The sequence below is a fragment of the Schistocerca serialis genome, unplaced genomic scaffold (assembly GCF_023864345.2).
Source record: "Schistocerca serialis cubense isolate TAMUIC-IGC-003099 unplaced genomic scaffold, iqSchSeri2.2 HiC_scaffold_241, whole genome shotgun sequence".
NCBI classification, from domain to species: Eukaryota; Metazoa; Arthropoda; class Insecta; order Orthoptera; family Acrididae; genus Schistocerca; species Schistocerca serialis.
In genome coordinates, this window is record NW_026047808.1 from 30001 (window position 1) to 36936 (window position 6936).

The 6936-nt window shown below is 55.1% G+C and overlaps 2 non-coding genes across 2 annotated transcripts; both read left to right on the forward strand.

Annotated features, from left to right (window-relative positions):
* Positions 1-3181: 3181 nt before the first annotated feature.
* Positions 3182-5091, forward strand: LOC126444159 (small subunit ribosomal RNA). Its single transcript, XR_007582461.1, has one exon. It is a non-coding gene; the product is annotated as a small subunit ribosomal RNA (ribosomal RNA).
* A 354-nt stretch (positions 5092-5445) lies between these two features.
* On the forward strand, positions 5446-5600 carry LOC126444164 (5.8S ribosomal RNA). Its single transcript, XR_007582465.1, has one exon. It is a non-coding gene; the product is annotated as a 5.8S ribosomal RNA (ribosomal RNA).
* The last annotated feature ends 1336 nt before the right edge of the window (positions 5601-6936 follow it).

Below are 6936 nucleotides of genomic sequence, written 5' to 3' on the forward strand. Positions count from 1 at the left end.
TTGTGCCTTAACCTAACCTATGTTGTGCCTTAACCTAACCTATGTTGTGCCTTAACCTAACCTATGTTGTGCCTTAACCTAACCTATGTTGTGCCTTAACCTAACCTATGTTGTGCCTTAACCTAACCTATGTTGTGCCTTAACCTAACCTATGTTGTGCCTTAACCTAACCTATGTTGTGCCTTAACCTAACCTATGTTGTGCCTTAACCTAACCTATGTTGTGCCTTAACCTAACCTATGTTGTGCCTTAACCTAACCTATGTTGTGCCTTAACCTAACCTACGTTGTGCCTTAACCTAACCTACGTTGTGCCTTAACCTAACCTACGTTGTGCCTTAACCTAACCTACGTTGTGCCTTAACCTAACCTACGTTGTGCCTTAACCTAACCTACGTTGTGCCTTAACCTAACCTACGTTGTGCCTTAACCTAACCTACGTTGTGCCTTAACCTAACCTACGTTGTGCCTTAACCTAACCTACGTTGTGCCTTAACCTAACCTACGTTGTGCCTTAACCTAACCTACGTTGTGCCTTAACCTAACCTATGTTGTGCCTTAACCTAACCTATGTTGTGCCTTAACCTAACCTATGTTGTGCCTTAACCTAACCTATGTTGTGCCTTAACCTAACCTATGTTGTGCCTTAACCTAACCTATGTTGTGCCTTAACCTAACCTATGTTGTGCCTTAACCTAACCTATGTTGTGCCTTAACCTAACCTACGTTGTGCCTTAACCTAACCTACGTTGTGCCTTAACCTAACCTACGTTGTGCCTTAACCTAACCCATATTGTACCTTAACCTAACCCATATTGTACCTTAACCTAACCCATATTGTACCTTAACCTAACCCATATTGTACCTTAACCTAACCCATATTGTACCTTAACGTAACCTAATTTGTGCCTTAACGTAACCTAATTTGTGCCTTAACGTAACCTAATTTGTGCCTTAACGTAACCTAATTTGTGCCTTAACGTAACCTAATTTGTGCCTTAACGTAACCTAATTTGTGCCTTAACGTAACCTAATTTGTGCCTTAACGTAACCTAATTTGTGCCTTAACGTAACCTAATTTGTGCCTTAACGTAACCTAATTTGTGCCTTAACGTAACCTAATTTGTGCCTTAACGTAACCTAATTTGTGCCTTAACGTAACCTAATTTGTGCCTTAACGTAACCTAATTTGTGCCTTAACGTAACCTAATTTGTGCCTTAACGTAACCCATGTTGTGCCTTAACGTAACCCATGTTGTGCCTTAACGTAACCCAATTTGTGCCTTAACGTAACCCATGTTGTGCCTTAACCTAACCTATATTGTGCCTCAACCTAACCTATATTGCGCCTTAACCTGACGCACGTTGTCGCTGAACCTGCTCTGTAATTGTTATGCAACTCGTTAAATTAGTGTAGTGTTGCCTAACCGCAACCCTCGCAATATAGTTCGCTATTCGCACTGCCCGGTCCCCTGTGTATCGCGTCATGTTAAACACCTTGCAGGTGTTGCTGACTTTCCACATGCTCCTGCTATACACTGTAATGTGGATAGCAGCAGGACGTACATGCCCCCCCCCCCTTCCCCCCTGCCTTCGCAAGCTGGTCGTTGAGAAGTTTGCATGTTCAATGCCCTTCGCATGCCGACGTACTCAGCCTACGTTGTGGTACGGCCTGTCACCTGTCCGCCGATGTACGCAAAACCCACAAACTGTACTGCACATTGGTCCGTATGTACTGAATGATACATCGTGGCACATGTGTGACCGTACGACGACTGCGCCTAGCAACGGCAGACCATACAGTCCAAATATTGTGCACGCAGCTACGTGTCGTCTCCCTATAAGAGCTGGATTGCAGTGTGGTACGCCATTCAGACGTGTGGGAGGAACGGACGCCCTGGATGGCGATCAGCATGAGCAGTCTGTTGATGTAGTGGAGCGTGTATTCGGACGTAGTCGTCTCTTCTCACACACCGTGATAGCATGTTGCACCGCGTTCCACATCTGCGACATCCTGCAGAGGCCGGCTGACAGTCGTTCGCGCAATGGACACCGCATACGTACGGGGGCTACCTTCCACGTGTTCTCGAGGCGTGCACATGTTGTTGCGTCTATGTGGGCAGACGTAGTGTGTTGTGACACCTGACACAGGCATGCAATACTCGTTGCAAATGGCGATGGACGTCTACGTTTGCTGGTGACGTTACGCAAATGAACAACAGGTAACCCGTTGTGGTGCGGTTGTTCTCGCTAGAGGTGAATCAGTGTTGGCGACGATCGGTCGAGCTATTAACCGGTTGTTTCAGGGATACCCACCATGCCCACGAACGTGAAAGGGGACCCACCATGCCCACGAACGCGAAAGGGGATCTGGGTGTGAGGCGATACGCGGCGGTGGCTGGGTGGGACCGTCCCCGGCCGGTGAGGGGGGGCCGCCCGGCGTGCTGGCAGCGCGGTGCGTGGGCGCACGCGCTACAGCCGGCTGGTGGGGGCGGCCAGTGGCAGGCGCGCCGGCCGACGGACGCGGCAGGCGGCGCAGCTGCGCGCCGGCGCCCCCTGCTCGCGGCGCCTTGCGGCCAAAGTAGGTCCTCGCGGGCCCGGTGCGAAGCGCGGTGGCCATCTGCAGTGTGCTGGTCCGATTGAGGACTGTGTGCGCTGAGGATGCGCCGCCGCCCGGCGCTCGGCGCCGCGACGCCGTCTGCTGCTCGGTCGCCCCAGCGGTTCTCGCAGGTGGTTTGTATCGCAGCTGTGCGGACGTGTTGGCGCGTGCGCTGTGCTGGGAGAGTTCGCTTCGGCACCCAAGTGGGGCTTTTGTCCTTCTGTGGCGCTGGCGTTGGAGCTGCCGGTCACCGTAGGTGGCGCGTGTTGTCTCCCGCCGGCAATGCCACGACAGCACGCTCCCGGGCCTCTGTCGGCAGCGGCAAGCTCAGTTGGGAGCACGGGTGGTCGCACCTAAAGCGTCTACTCGCCTAACTCCGGGCGATTGCGCCTCTCTCGAACCCGACCAAGTACTTAGGACGGCGCTGCGCGCCGCCGGGACCTGAGAGGGTTTCGAGGTGTGTTGTGCAGGGGAGCTCAGCCTCCTCCTGTTTGCAGAATAATTGAGCGGACGCTTGCGTGTTCGCGCGGGCCCCCGGGACACACTCCCGGGCGGCCGGCTGCTCAGCTCTAGTTGACGCAGCTCCCTGGTTGATCCTGCCAGTAGTCATATGCTTGTCTCAAAGATTAAGCCATGCATGTCTCAGTACAAGCCGCATTAAGGTGAAACCGCGAATGGCTCATTAAATCAGTTATGGTTCCTTAGATCGTACCCACGTTACTTGGATAACTGTGGTAATTCTAGAGCTAATACATGCAAACAGAGTCCCGACCAGAGATGGAAGGGACGCTTTTATTAGATCAAAACCAATCGGTCGGCTCGTCCGGTCCGTTTGCCTTGGTGACTCTGAATAACTTTGGGCTGATCGCACGGTCCTCGTACCGGCGACGCATCTTTCAAATGTCTGCCTTATCAACTGTCGATGGTAGGTTCTGCGCCTACCATGGTTGTAACGGGTAACGGGGAATCAGGGTTCGATTCCGGAGAGGGAGCCTGAGAAACGGCTACCACATCCAAGGAAGGCAGCAGGCGCGCAAATTACCCACTCCCGGCACGGGGAGGTAGTGACGAAAAATAACGATACGGGACTCATCCGAGGCCCCGTAATCGGAATGAGTACACTTTAAATCCTTTAACGAGTATCTATTGGAGGGCAAGTCTGGTGCCAGCAGCCGCGGTAATTCCAGCTCCAATAGCGTATATTAAAGTTGTTGCGGTTAAAAAGCTCGTAGTTGGATTTGTGTCCCACGCTGTTGGTTCACCGCCCGTCGGTGTTTAACTGGCATGTATCGTGGGACGTCCTGCCGGTGGGGCGAGCCGAAGGCGTGCGACCGCCTCGTGCGTGCTCGTGCGTCCCGAGGCGGACCCCGTTGAAATCCTACCAGGGTGCTCTTTATTGAGTGTCTCGGTGGGCCGGCACGTTTACTTTGAACAAATTAGAGTGCTTAAAGCAGGCAAGCCCGCCTGAATACTGTGTGCATGGAATAATGGAATAGGACCTCGGTTCTATTTTGTTGGTTTTCGGAACCCGAGGTAATGATTAATAGGGACAGGCGGGGGCATTCGTATTGCGACGTTAGAGGTGAAATTCTTGGATCGTCGCAAGACGAACAGAAGCGAAAGCATTTGCCAAGTATGTTTTCATTAATCAAGAACGAAAGTTAGAGGTTCGAAGGCGATCAGATACCGCCCTAGTTCTAACCATAAACGATGCCAGCCAGCGATCCGCCGCAGTTCCTCCGATGACTCGGCGGGCAGCCTCCGGGAAACCAAAGCTTTTGGGTTCCGGGGGAAGTATGGTTGCAAAGCTGAAACTTAAAGGAATTGACGGAAGGGCACCACCAGGAGTGGAGCCTGCGGCTTAATTTGACTCAACACGGGAAACCTCACCAGGCCCCGGACACCGGAAGGATTGACAGATTGATAGCTCTTTCTTGATTCGGTGGGTGGTGGTGCATGGCCGTTCTTAGTTGGTGGAGCGATTTGTCTGGTTAATTCCGATAACGAACGAGACTCTAGCCTGCTAACTAGTCGCGTGACATCCTTCGTGCTGTCAGCGATTACTTTTCTTCTTAGAGGGACAGGCGGCTTCTAGCCGCACGAGATTGAGCAATAACAGGTCTGTGATGCCCTTAGATGTTCTGGGCCGCACGCGCGCTACACTGAAGGAATCAGCGTGTCTTCCTAGGCCGAAAGGTCGGGGTAACCCGCTGAACCTCCTTCGTGCTAGGGATTGGGGCTTGCAATTGTTCCCCATGAACGAGGAATTCCCAGTAAGCGCGAGTCATAAGCTCGCGTTGATTACGTCCCTGCCCTTTGTACACACCGCCCGTCGCTACTACCGATTGAATGATTTAGTGAGGTCTTCGGACTGGTACGCGGCATTGACTCTGTCGTTGCCGATGCTACCGGAAAGATGACCAAACTTGATCATTTAGAGGAAGTAAAAGTCGTAACAAGGTTTCCGTAGGTGAACCTGCGGAAGGATCATTACCGACTAGACTGCATGTCTTTCGATGTGCGTGTCGTGTCGCGCAACACGCAGCTACCTGTACGGCTCGCAGTAGCCGTGCGCCGCGTGCGGAACCACGCGTTCGTCTCAAAACTAACGGCAATGTTGTGTGGTACGAGCGCTGAAGCGCTGGAGCGGCTGGCCTGCGGCACCTGGCGCCTGGCGCCGGTTTTGAATGACTTTCGCCCGACTGCCTGTCCGCTCCGGTGTGGAGCCGTACGACGCCCATCGGCCGTGAGGCCGTTGGACACTGAACGCTGGAACAGGGCCGCCCACACGCCTCAGTCCCGCCTATGCAACTGTCTCGAAAGAGATGGTGGAAACTATGAAAAGATCACCCAGGACGGTGGATCACTCGGCTCGTGGGTCGATGAAGAACGCAGCAAATTGCGCGTCGACATGTGAACTGCAGGACACATGAACATCGACGTTTCGAACGCACATTGCGGTCCATGGATTCCGTTCCCGGGCCACGTCTGGCTGAGGGTCGGCTACGTATACTGAAGCGCGCGGCGTTTGCCCCGCTTCGCAGACCTGGGAGTGTCGTGGCCGCCTGTGGGGCCGGCCGCGTCTCCTTAAACGTGCGATGCGCGCCCCGTCGCCTGGCGGTTCGCATACCGGTACTTACTCGGTAGCGTGCACAGCCGGCTGGCGGTGTGGCGTGCGACACCTCGTACAACGACCTCAGAGCAGGCGAGACTACCCGCTGAATTTAAGCATATTACTAAGCGGAGGAAAAGAAACTAACAAGGATTCCCCCAGTAGCGGCGAGCGAACAGGGAAGAGTCCAGCACCGAACCCCGCAGGCTGCCGCCTGTCGTGGCATGTGGTGTTTGGGAGGGTCCACTACCCCGACGCCCTCGCGCCGAGCCCAAGTCCAACTTGAATGAGGCCACGGCCCGTAGAGGGTGCCAGGCCCGTAGCGGCCGGTGCGAGCGTCGGCGGGACCTCTCCTTCGAGTCGGGTTGCTTGAGAGTGCAGCTCCAAGTGGGTGGTAAACTCCATCTGAGACTAAATATGACCACGAGACCGATAGCGAACAAGTACCGTGAGGGAAAGTTGAAAAGAACTTTGAAGAGAGAGTTCAAAAGTACGTGAAACCGTTCTGGGGTAAACGTGAGAAGTCCGAAAGGTCGAACGGGTGAGATTCACGCCCATCCGGCCACTGGCCTCCGCCCTCGGCAGATGGGGCCGGCCGCCCGCGCGGAGCAATTCGCGGCGGGGTCGTGTCCGGTTGCCTTTCCACTCGCCGCGGGGCGGGGCCGTTCCGGTGTGCGGTGGGCCGCACTTCTCCCCTAGTAGGACGTCGCGACCCGCTGGGTGCCGGCCTACGGCCCGGGTGCGCAGCCTGTCCTTCCGCGGGCCTCGGTTCGCGTCTGTTGGGCAGAGCCCCGGTGTCCTGGCTGGCTGCCCGGCGGTATATCTGGAGGAGTCGATTCGCCCCTTTGGGCGCTCGGGCTCCCGGCAAGCGCGCGCGGTTCTTCCCGGATGACGGACCTACCTGGCCCGGCCCCGGACCCGCGCCGCTGTTGGCTCGGGATGCTCTCGGGCGGAATAATCGCTCCCGTCAGCGGCGCTTCAGCTTTGGACAATTTCACGACCCGTCTTGAAACACGGACCAAGGAGTCTAACATGTGCGCGAGTCATTGGGCTGTACGAAACCTAAAGGCGTAATGAAAGTGAAGGTCTCGCCTTGCGCGGGCCGAGGGAGGATGGGGCTTCCCCGCCCTTCACGGGGCGGCGGCCTCCGCACTCCCGGGGCGTCTCGTCCTCATTGCGAGGTGAGGCGCACCTAGAGCGTACACGTTGGGACCCGAAAGATGGTG